Source organism: Nycticebus coucang, chromosome 5 (assembly GCF_027406575.1).
Source record: "Nycticebus coucang isolate mNycCou1 chromosome 5, mNycCou1.pri, whole genome shotgun sequence".
NCBI classification, from domain to species: Eukaryota; Metazoa; Chordata; class Mammalia; order Primates; family Lorisidae; genus Nycticebus; species Nycticebus coucang.
In genome coordinates, this window is record NC_069784.1 from 71,234,622 (window position 1) to 71,247,556 (window position 12,935).

Genomic DNA, 12,935 nt, shown 5'->3' on the forward strand with positions numbered 1-12,935 from the left:
ATTGTGTTTATATTTTACTGTGTATTCCCCGTTCCTCAAGAAGCCTCCTTCAATAGTTATTGAATAGATTAATCAATTGCAACTCAGCGTTAGTACACGTTGTACAGCCTAGCTAACTGAATTGAACTGAACACATAATATTCAACACAGCCTATTATATACTATTTTTTACTTACAGTTCTTCATTGAATGCATACTACCTATAGGGCACAGGGTTAGGTGCTATGATAAAATATAAGTATCGATGACATCTTCTTTTCATCAAACACTTTTATAAGCCCTTGGAAGAAAAATGCCCAGCTGTAATATAGTTACTATTTGCTGTTTACACATGCTATTTAGTCATCATCACTACTATTTTTGTCCAAGCAATATTAAAACTTCATTAATGATAATCAAAATAAATGTAAGAACCATCTAAACCACCAACACTTCAAAAGTTAAATATTTGATTTTTCTTCCATTCAATCTGTTTATGCATTCATACTATTTATACATTTGCAATTGGGTTATACATTGAACTTTTCCTTCTATATTTTAATTTAATAGCCATAAAGTATTTTTTAACTTACTCACTATTTTCAATTTGATGACTGCATAATAATCCAGAGTTGATGAATCTAAATTACCTGTTTCTTTTTATGGGCTATTTAGGTTTATTGTAATTATTTCACACAAGATGAATACTCTTTTGTAATTAACATGTTTAGATACATGGTTCCTTTCAATTCAGTATAATTTCAGTAGTGAAAAAGAGAAAAATCTCATTCTAGAAGTAGGAGATGTACAAGGAAAGTGTATAAGCCAGGCATAGAATAATTACTGCAACTGAGGCGGAGCAAGATGGCAGCCGAGTAACAGCTTCCTTGCATCTGGGCACCGTGAGTCTGGGGAGATAGGACTCCAGGCATCTCTGGCTGGTGGGATCTGCCTATCATCACCCCTGAGAGGATACAGGGAGTCAGCGAGAGACTTCTGGACCCCAAGAGGAGGACTAAAACAGTGGAAAACAGGCAAGTGGTTGCATGTGTTCAATCCATCTAAACCCGCCTGCAACTGTAAGTTCAGTAGCAGCGAGACTGCAAACCAGAAAGGCCTTACCTGTGAACTGTTTTGGTGTCTTTGGACTTGGCACTCAGCTGAACTGCCTTGGGGAGAGCCTGAGCGGGAGTGTGGAGACTTTGGCCTTTGTCTGGGGCCCCAGTCTGGGCCACTGAGCCAGACGGAGCTAATAGTGTTTGGCTCTGGGTCACAGGCAGACATTGTGAGCGATCTGCCCCAGCAAGCTCCGCCCTCAGGGTCGCAGAGCTAGAATTGGGTGGGAGCTGGTAATCCAGCAACCAAGTAGTCTAAGGGCGGGGTCTGAGCTGCCTTGCAGCCCTAACCCTCGGGGGCAGAGGGAGACCAGTTTTAGCACACAGGGTAAGTGGATAGCCATTTCAGCAGTGATTCCAGTGACAAGTACTTCCCTGGGAAAGCTTCTGCTCAGCAAGTGAAAAAGCACAAAGTGCCTTTTAAGTGGGCTGAAGAGAGATTTAGGGTGTCTACCTGCTGGAGTTTGAGCAACTAGCAGCCTCCAGTCGTACCAGAACTGTGATTAACATCTCATACCCCAGAAGACCACGTGTTGCCCAGACAATAATCAATAACATATACATACTGCTTTGTTTTTGGTTGTGTTTTTTTTTTTTTTTTGGTTTGGTTGTTTTTTTGTTTATTTTGATGTTGTTGATTGTTGTTTTGTTTTTTAAGTTCAACCTTTTCCATACAGATCCTTTTTCTTTCTCAATTTTTCTAGTTTAATTATAATTTCCCATTGCTGCCTATTTCAATAATTAGAACTTCATTTTTGTCAGTGTTTCTACTGCTATTATTTGGTTTTTCCAGCCAATTTTATCCCGTAAAATTTTCTGTTTGCTTGCTTTGGTTTGATTTATAGCATTGTTCTCGTTCCTCTCTACTTGGTGGAGGTGGGGTACTGTGTCTGATCAGGTTAGCAAAGAGCTGCTGACCTCAAGGGAACCATCCAACTGGGCACCCCCCAGAAGGTGTTTTTTTTTCTTAAGGTTGTATAAAAGTACCCTACTGTACACCTATATTGCTCTGTCTCCCTATTTCTGTGCCTCTCTTCTTTTTGTCAATATTCCTTTTACCCACCCCACTCCTTTCTCTATTTTTCTTTTTTTTTTTTTCTTATCACTCGGTCCTCCTTTCTTTCATCCCTTTTTTGCTCTTCAACCTTCTCACCCTTCTGGTCCTGTAACCCTTAGTCCACAGGCACGAGAACTTAAAGAGAAACAGGAAGTGAAAGGAAAATTAGGGCAAGGAAACAGATAAAAGAAATCACTCATGAGGAAGAATCAGCAGAAAACTCCAGGCAACATGAAGAACCAGTCCAGAACTACCCCACCAAGGGACCAGGAAGTAGCCACTACAGAGGATTCCACCTATACAGAAATGTTAGGAATGACAGAAAGGGAATTTAGAATACACACGTTGAAAACAATGAAAGAAATGATGGAAACAATGAAGGAAACTGCTAATAAAGTGGAAAATAACCAAAGGAAATTCAAAAACAGAATCAAATAAGAGATGAACGATATGAAGAATATAAAAAGGATATAGCAGAGCTGAAGGAAATGAAACAATCAGGGAACTTAAAGATGCAATGGAAAGTATCAGCAAAAGGTTATACCATGCAGAAGAAAGAATTTCAGAGGTAGAAGACAAAGTTTTTGAGATAACTCAGATAGTAAAAGAGGCAGAAAAGAAGAGAGAGAAAGCAGAACGTTCACTGTCAGAATTATGGGACTTTATGAAGCATTCCAACATACGAGTTATAGGAATTCCAGAAGTGGAAGAAGAATGACCTAGAGGAATGGAAGCCATACTAGAGAATATTATAAAAGAAAATTTCCCAAATATCACCAAAGATTCTGACACACTGCTTTCAGAGGGCTATTGGACCCCAGGTCGCCTCAACTCTTACGGAGCTTCTCTGAGACACATTGTGATGAACCTGTCCAAAGTCAAGACAAAAGAAAAGATTCTGCAAGCTGCCAGGAGTAAGCGCCAGTACACCTACAGGGGCAAATCCATCAGAGTGACCGCAGACTTCTCTAATGAAACTTTCCAAGCAAGAAGACAATGGTCATCTACCTTTAATCTACTTAAACAGAAAAATTTGCAGCCCAGAATTCTGTACCCTGCTAAGCTAAGCTTCAAAATTGATGGAGAAATCAAATCATTTATGGATATACAAACATTGAGGAAATTCCCCACAATAAGACCAGCTCTACAGGAAATACTTCAACCTGTTCTGCACATTGACCACCACAATGGATCAGCATCAAAGTAAAAATGCAGAAATTAAAGGACAGAACCTAACCTCCACACTGATGCAAAAGATAAAACTAAGCAATGGACTCTCACCAAATAAGACGAATAGAATACTACCACACTTATCAATTATCTCAATAAATGTTAATGGCTTGAATTCCCCACTGAAGAGACATAGATTGGTTGACTGGATTAAAAAACACAAGCCATCCATTTGCTGTCTGCAAGAAACACACCTGGCTTCAAAAGACAAATTAAAGCTCCGAGTCAAGGGTTGGAAGACAATTTTTCAGGCAAATGGAATTCAGAAGAAAAGAGGAGTTGCGATCTTATTTTCAGATACATGTGGATTTAAAGCAACTAAAGTCAAAAAAGACAAAGATGGTCACTTTATATTGGTCAAGGGAAAAATACAACAAGAAGACATTTCAATTCTAAATATCTATGCACCCAATTTAAATGCTCCCAGATTCTTGAAACAGACCTTACTCAGTCTGAGCAATATGATATCTGATAATACCATAATAACAGGGGACCTTAACACTCCTCTTTCAGAGCTGGACAGATCCTCTAAACAGAAATTAAACAAGGATAAAAGAGACTTAAATGAGACCCTAGAACAACTGTGCTTGATAGACGCATATAGAACACTCCATCCCAAAGATAAAGAATATACATTCTTCTCATCACCCTATGGAACATTCTCCAAAATTGATCATATCCTGGGACACAAAACAAATATCAACAGAATCAAAAGAATTGAAATTTTACCTTGTATCTTCTCAGACCATAAGGCACTCAAGGTGGAACTCAACTCTAACAAAAATGCTCGACCCCACCCAAAGGCATGGAAATTAAACAATCTTCTGTTGAATAACAGATGGGTGCAGGAAGAAATAAAACAGGAAATCATTAACTTCCTTGAGCATAACAACAATGAAGACACAAGCTACCAAAACCTGTGGGATACTGCAAAAGCAGTTTTGAGAGGAAAATTCATCGCTTTAGATGCCTACATTTGAAAAACAGAAAGAGAGCACATCAACAATCTCACAAGAGATCTTAAGGAATTGGAAAAAGAAGAACAATCTAAGCCTAAACTCAGTAGAAGAAAAGAAATATCCAAAATCAAATCAGAGATCAATGAAATTGAAAACAAAAGAATCATTCAGAAAATTAATGAAACAAGGAGTTGGTTTTTTGAAAAAATAAATAAAATAGATAAACCATTTGCCAGACTAACGAGGAATAGAAAAGTAAAATCTCTAGTAACCTCAATCAGAAATGATAAAGGGGAAATAACAACTGATCCCACAGAGATACAAGAGATCATCTCTGAATACTACCAGAAACTCTATGCCCAGAAATTTGACAATGTGAAAGAAATGGATCAATATTTGGAATCACACCCTCTCCGTAGACTCAGCCAGGAAGAAATAGAGCTCCTGAACAGACCAATTTCAAGCACTGAGATCAAAGAAACAATAAAAAATCTTCCAACCAAAAAATGCCCTGGTCCAGATGGCTTCACTCCCGAATTCTGTCAAACCTTCAAGGAAGAGCTTATTCCTGTACTGCAGAAATTATTCCAAAAAATTGAGGAAGCTCTTTACTCCGAACGGAAGTAAAGTTCAGATCTCCTTTGTCACAAAGCCCTGGCCACCCTTTGTGGCAAAAGCAAGAAAGACAAAAATTAATTTTGTGTAGTGGTGAACCTATAGCAGAGGAAACAGGAGACAGACAATTTCTCAATTAGGTTATCCTGCCAGACAGAAAAAAAAAAAAAAATCAAGGAAAGAATAATTCCGGGATGATGGGAAGATGGCAGACTGAAGCCAGCTTTCCATAGAGGCTCCTGTCCTGAAGGAAAGTTAGGGGACGAAAATTTAGCAAATAACCTGATGGATTCCAGCAACACCAAGCGAGAAAGTTGAAGAACGCACATCAACCCCACTGAGGAGAGCTGCGATCACAAGGAAGCAAACAAAAGGTACAAAACCCATCACCAAGCGGACAGGAGTCCCCCCTCCCTACCTGATCGGCTTAAGGGCCCCACAAACAAAAGGGCAGAAATCAAAGACCATCCCACTACACTTCATGGGAAAGACCTGCTACAAACTAGACCTACCTCCCTTACTAGGAGGCCTAGGCGTTATCCTGCCAGGCATAAGACTGTATAAATCTGTAAATTTCCTTTGCCGGTGACTCTGAGTACCCAGCACTTCCCTCCACTCTCTCTGAGGTCTGAAAGCCTGTCTCCCAGGAGTTCGGATTCTTGGGTGGGTCCTAAAGGGGAGAGGACAGTCCCTGAGCTGTGGCTGGTCAGCGCTGATTCTGGGGCACGGAAGAGAGGTTAGGACAGTCAGCGGAGGGAGACCCTCACCAGGGTGGCACTTCCCCGAGGCGAGGTGCAGCAGCCCTCCTTGGGCAACAATACCTCCAGGCATATAGCTGAGTCGAACTCGCTACCAGCTGCTCTGAGTGCCTGGCGCTCCCCCCGCCCTCATTCTGTGGTCCAGAGACCTGAACGCCTGCCGTGTGGCTGGGCAGGGAACTGGGGATAGCCGAGTCTGTTCGCTGCCCAGCGGTTCTGGGCTCCAGCCGCTCCCTCCCACCCCGCCCCCACTCTGAAGCCTGAAGGCTTGAGCTACGGCAATACAACCAGGTGAGAGACGGGAAGAATCTGAATTTCCTTGCTGCCGAGAGCCCCGGGCTCCCGGCGTTCACCCCGCCCTCGCTCTGTGGTCCGGAGACCTGAACGCCTGCTCGGTTCTGAGCTACAGCCACTCCCTCCAGCCCGCCCCCACTCTAAAGCCTAAAGGCTTGAGCTGCGGCGGTACAACCAGGCGAGAGACCGGGAGAATCTGAATCTGTTCGCTGTCCACCGGGCTCCCTAGGCTCGGAGCCCCTGCTGGCTCGGAGTGCCTGGCGCTCCCCCGCCCTCACTCTGTGGTCCAGAGACCTGAACGCCTGCTGTGTGGCTGGGCAGGGAACTGGGGATAGCCGAGTCTGTTCGCTGCCCAGGGATTCTGGGCTCCAGCCACTCCCTCCCACCCCGCCCCCACTCTGAAGCCTGAAGGCTTGAGCTGCAGCAGTATAACCAGGCAAGAGACCGGAAGAATCTGAATTTGCTCGCTGCAGACTGGGCTCTGGCTCCAGGCTCCCAGCATTCACCCCGCCCTCGCTCTGGGGTCCGGAGACCTGCTCGGTTTGAGCTCCAGCCACTCCCTCCACCCCGCCCCCACTCTAAAGCCTGAAGGCTTGAGCTGCGGCGGTACAACCAGGCGAGAGACCGGGAGAACCTGAATCTGCTCGCTGTCGGCCAGGCTCCCTACGGCTTGGAGCCCCTGCTGGCTCTGAGTTCCAGGCGCTCCCCCGCCCTCACTCTGTGGTCCGGAGACCTGAACACCTGCCGTGTGGCTGGGCAGGGAACTGGGGATAGTCGAGTCTGTCCGCTGCCCAGCGGTTCTGGGCTCCAGCCGCTCCCTCCCACCCCGCCCCCACTCTGAAGCCTGAAGGCTTGAGATGCGGCAGTACAACCGGGCGAGAGACTGGGAGAAACTGAATCTGCTCAGTGTCGACCGGGCTCCCTACGGCTCGGAACCCCCTTGGAGGTAGATCAACAGCTGTTTTTTCTTTAATGGCAGAACGCTCACTTCTGGATATTCTGAGGCCACACCCCCGTCTCCCTGGGCAACCAGACGAGGCCACCGGTGAGCGGGGGATTTCCTGACACTGCTCACAAACCCGGGAAGCTTCCAGGGCGGGGCCGAACCAGAGAGGTGATCGGACTCAAACCTCCAACACCAAAGACGTTTGAACTCAAAACAGCTCGTCTTCTGTAGGCGATTTCGACAGGAACAGAGACAGAACCCTGCAAAGTTGTCTGTTCTGTTCTGTTCTATTCTGTTAGCAGCATCCATCAGGGACGGGGCTAAGCCTGAGTGAACACCTCCCTCCCATCACGTGCATCAAACACTCATAGATGTCAGGCCCCATCTCCTCCTGCTAGATAGCGGCAGTCTACGGGGGCCTGGCAGACTTCCTTGCGATTCAGGCAGGTGCAAACCCCTGGAGTGTCTGTTCACTGCAGGCAACTGGGTTAGCCATCTGCAGAGATACCAGTGACTGGGTCTGACGAAGGGGCAAAGTGGGGAAGGAGACGTCAACCTTCCTAGACTGCTCTGTTTGCTGGGTGGCTCCTCCTGACTCCACGCTGCACTGGGGTGAGCCTTGTCAGAGGAGTCACCAGGCCCCTGTGATCCAGTTCCCAGAGACCTCTTGAACTCTCTCACCCGAGACAAGTGCCGATTGAGACACTTGATTTGGACCTTTTGAACTGGGCTAATAGACTGAGGACTTTTCAGGCGGTGCCCTGGGTCTACGGTTGTAGGAAGGTTGATTCTCCTTTTCCAACTGGGGCCAGAGGTGGGCAGGCGGGGTGACTTAATTGCTGATTTTTCCACACAGCTGAGACTTCAAGCCAGAGTAGAAGTTGCAATAGGATCGAACAGAAACCAGCTGAAAATAAGACAGAACCACTTTGCTCCACCACACCAGACAGGACCCCAGTTTCTCAGGCCAAAACACTGTACGGGCCCTCGATAAAACCCCAGGGGAAAAACCAAAGGGACTAAAACAACCTTGGGGTGGAATCAGCGGAAAAACTCTGGTAACATGAATAACCAGAATAGATCAACCCCCCCAAGAAAAGACACGGCAGATGTGATTGAAGATCCCATTCATAAACAACTGGCTGAGATGTCAGAAATCGAATTCAGAATTTGGATGGCAGACAAGATTAATAAAATGGAATTAGGAATCCGAGGAGAAATTCAAAAATTGTCTCAAGAATTTAACGAATTTAAAGACAAAACCACCAAAGACTTAGACACACTGAAGCAAGAACTTACAGCCCTCAAAGATATGAAAAATACAGTAGAATCCCTCAGTAACGGAATGGAGCAAACAGAAGAAAGGATTTCTGACATTGAAGATAAAGTCTTCGAACGTTCCCAATCTCTCAAAGAGGAAGAGAAATGGAGAGCAAAAACGGATCACTCACTCAGAGAACTCTCAGATAATTCGAAAAAAAGCAACATAAGGATTATAGGAATTTCTGAGAATGATGAAGTGGCCTCCAAGGGCACAGAGGCCCTTCTGCATGAAATTATGAAAGAAAATTTTCCAGACATGCCTAGAGAATCTGAAATTCAGATAGCAGACAGCTTCAGAACCCCAGCACGATTCAACCCCAATAAGTCATCCCCCAGACATATCATAATTAGCTTCACTAAAGTTAACATGAAAGAGAAGATTCTCAAAGCAGCCCGGTGAAAGAAAACTATAACGTACAAAGGTAAGAATATTAGAATAACTGCAGATCTCTCTGCTGAAACTTTTCAAGCCAGAAGAGGCTAGTCATCAACTTTTAATCTCCTAAAGCAAAAAAACTTTCAACCCAGGATCTTGTATCCAGCTAAATTGAGTTTCATCTATGATGGAGAAATTAAATACTTCAATGACATTCATATGTTGAAAAAATTTGCCATAAGTAAACAAGCTCTTCAGGATGTTCTCAGACCTATCCTCCACAATGACCAACCCAATCCTACACCACAAAAGTAAACTGACTCAGAAACTTCGGATAAAACTCCAACTTCCACACTGGCGAAAGGATTAAAAATGTCCACTGGACCTTTGAAAAACTCGATACCCAAAATTCCACCAGATTTATCAATACTCTCCATCAATGTGAATGGCTTAAAATGTCCTCTAAAGAGGCATAGGTTAGCTGACTGGATACAAAAACTCAAGCCAGATATTTGTTGCATACAAGAGTCACATCTCAACTTAATAGACAAATACAGACTCAGGGTGAAAGGATGGTCATCCATATTTCAGGCAAATGGTAATCAGAAAAAAGCAGGTGTTGCAATTTTATTTGCAGATACAGTAGGCTTTAAACGATCAAAAGTAAGGAACGACAAGAATGGTCACTTCATATTTGTTAAGGGTAATACTCAATATGATGAGATCTCAGTTATTAATATCTATGCACCCAACCAGAATGCACCTCAATTTATAAGAGAAACTCTAACAGACATGAGTAACTTGATTTCCTCCAGCTCCATAATCGTCGGAGATTTCAACACTCCCTTGACAGTGTTGGATCGATCCTCCAGAAAGAAGCTGAGCAAAGAAATCTTAGATTTAAACCTAACCATCCAATTTTTAGATTTAGCAGACATCTACAGAACATTTCATCCCAACAAAACTGAATACACATACTTCTCATCAGCCCACGGAACTTACTCCAAAATTGACCACATTTTAGGTCACAAGTCTAACCTCAGTAAATTTAAAGGAATAGAAATTATTCCATGCATCTTCTCGGACCATCATGGAATAAAACTTGAATTGAGTAACAACAGGAATCTGCATACCCATACAAAAACATGGAAGTTAAATAACCTTATGCTGAATGATAGCTGGGTCAGAGATGAGATTAAGAAAGAAATCGCCAACTTTGTGGAACAAAACGACAATGAAGACACAAACTATCAGAACCTCTGGGACACCGCAAAGGCAGTTCTAAGAGGGAAATTTATAGCACTGCAAGCCTTCCTCAAGAGAACGGAAAGAGAGGAAGTTAACAACTTAATGGGACATCTCGCACAACTGGAAAAGGAAGAACATTCCAACCCCAAACCCAGTAGAAGAAAAGAAATAACCAAAATTAGAGCAGAATTAAATGAAATTGAAAACAAAAGAATAATACAACAGATCAATAAATCAAAAAGCTGGTTTTTTGAAAAGGTCAATAAAATAGATAAACCTCTGGCCAACCTAATCAGGAAAAAAAGAGTAAAATCCCTAATATCATCAATCAGAAACAACAAAGACGAAATAACCACGGACTCATCAGAAATCCAAAAAATCCTTAATGAATATTACAAGAAACTTTATTCTCAGAAATATGAAAATCTGAAGGAAATAGACCGATACTTGGAAGCACACCACCTTCCAAGACTTAACCAGAATCAAGTAGAAATGTTGAACAGACCCATATCAAGTTCAGAAATAGCATCAACTATACAAAACCTCCCTAAAAAGAAAAGCCCGGGACCAGATGGTTTCACGTCAGAATTCTACCAAACCTTTAAAGAGGAATTAGTACCTATATTACTCAACCTGTTCCAAAATGTAGAAAAAGAAGGAAGACTACCCAACACGTTCTATGAAGTAAACATCACCCTCATCCCCAAACCAGGAAAAGACCCAACAAGAGAAGAAAATTATAGACCAATATCACTAATGAATATAGATGCAAAAATATTCAACAAGATCCTAACAAACAGAATCTAGCAACACATCAAACAAATTATACATCATGACCAAGTTGGTTTTATCCCAGGGTCTCAAGGCTGGTTCAATATACGTAAATCTATAAATGTAATTCAGCACATAAACAAATTAAAAAACAAAGACCATATGATTCTCTCAATTCATGCAGAAAAAGCTTTTGATAATATCCAGCATCCCTTCATGATCAGAACACTCAAGAATATTGGTCTAGAAGGGACTTTTCTTAAACTGATAGAGGCTATCTACAGCAAACCCACAGCCAATATCATATTGAATGGAGTTAAATTGGAATCATTTCCACTCAGATCAGGAACCAGACAAGGCTGCCCATTGTCTCCATTGCTTTTCAACATTGTAATGGAAGTTTTAGCCACCGCAATTAGGGAAGAAAAGGCGATCAAGGGTATCCATATAGGGTCAGAAGAGATCAAACTTTCGCTCTTCGCAGATGATATGATTGTGTATCTGGAAAACACTAGGGTCTCTACTACAAAACTCCTAGAAGTGATCAAGGAATATAGCAGTATCTCAGGTTACAAAATCAACATTCATAAATCAGTAGCCTTTATATACACCAACAACAGTCAAGTTGAAAAAGCAGTTAAGGACTCTATCCCATTCACAGTAGTACCAAAGAAGATGAAATATTTGGGAATTTACATAACAAAAGACGTGAAAGATCTCTATAAAGAGAACTATGAAACTCTAAGAAAAGAAATAGCTGAAAATGTTAACAAATGGAAAAACATACCAGGCTCATGGCTGGGAAGAATCAACATTATCAAAATGTCCATACTACCCAAAGCAATATATAATTTCAACGCACTCCCTATTAAAGCTCCATTGTCATATTTTAAAGATCTTGAAAAAACATTACTTCGTTTTATATGGAATCAGAAAAAACCTCGAATAGCCAAGACATTACTCAGAAACAAAAACAAAACAGGAGGAATCACACTACCAGACCTCAGACTTTACTACAAATCGATAGTGATCAAAACAGCATGGTATTGGCACAAAAACAGAGAAGTAGATATCTGGAACAGAACAGAGAACCAAGAGATGAATCCAGCTACTTACCACTATTTGATCTTTGACAAGCCAATTAAAAACATTCAGTGGGGAAAAGATTCCCTATTTAACAAATGGTGCTGGGTGAACTGGCTGGCAACCTGCAGAAGACTGAAATTGGACCCACACCTTTCACCATTAACTAAGATAGACTCTCATTGGATTAAAGATTTAAACTTAAAACATGAAACTATAAAAATACTAGAGGAGAATGCAGGGAAAACCCTTGAAGAAATTGGTCTGGGTGAGTATTTCATGAGGAGAACCCCCCAGGCAATTGAAGCAGCTTCAAAAATACTGGGACTTGATCAAACTAAAAAGCTTCTGCACAGCTAAGAACACAGTAAGCAGAGCAAGCAGACAGCCCTCAGAATGAGAGAAGATATTTGCAGGGTATATCTCTGACAAAGGTTTAATAACCAGAATCCACAGAGAACTCAAACGCATCAGCAAGAAAAAAACAAGGGATCCCATCGCAGGCTGGGCAAGGGATTTGAAGAGAAACTTCTCTGAAGAAGACAGGCGCACGGCCTTCAGACATATGAAAAAATGCTCATCATCTTTAATCATCAGAGAAATGCAAATCAAAACTACTTTGAGATATCATCTAACTCCAATGAGACTAGCCTATATCACAAAATCTCAAGACCAGAGATGTTGGCGTGGATGCGGAGAAAAGGGAACACTTCTGCACTGCTGGTGGGAATGCAAATTAATACATTCCTTTTGGAAAGATATATGGAGAACACTCAGAGTTCTAAAAATAGATCTGCCAGTCAATCCTTTAATTCCTCTGCTGGGCATATACCCAGAAGACCAAAAATCACAACATAACAAAGATATTTGTACCAGAATGTTTATTGCAGCCCAATTCATAATAGCTAAGTCATGGAAAAAGCCCAAGTGCCCATCGATCCACAAATGGATTAATAAATCGTGGTATATGTACACCATGGAATACTATGCAGCCTTAAAGAAAGATGGAGACTTTACCTCTTTCATGTTTACAAGGATGGAGCTGGAACATATTCTTCTTAGTAAAGTATCCCAAGAATGGAAGAAAAGGTACCCAATGTACACAGCCCTACTATGAAACTAATTTGGGACTCTCACATGAAAGCTATAACCCAGCTACAACTTAGCAATAGGGGGAAGTG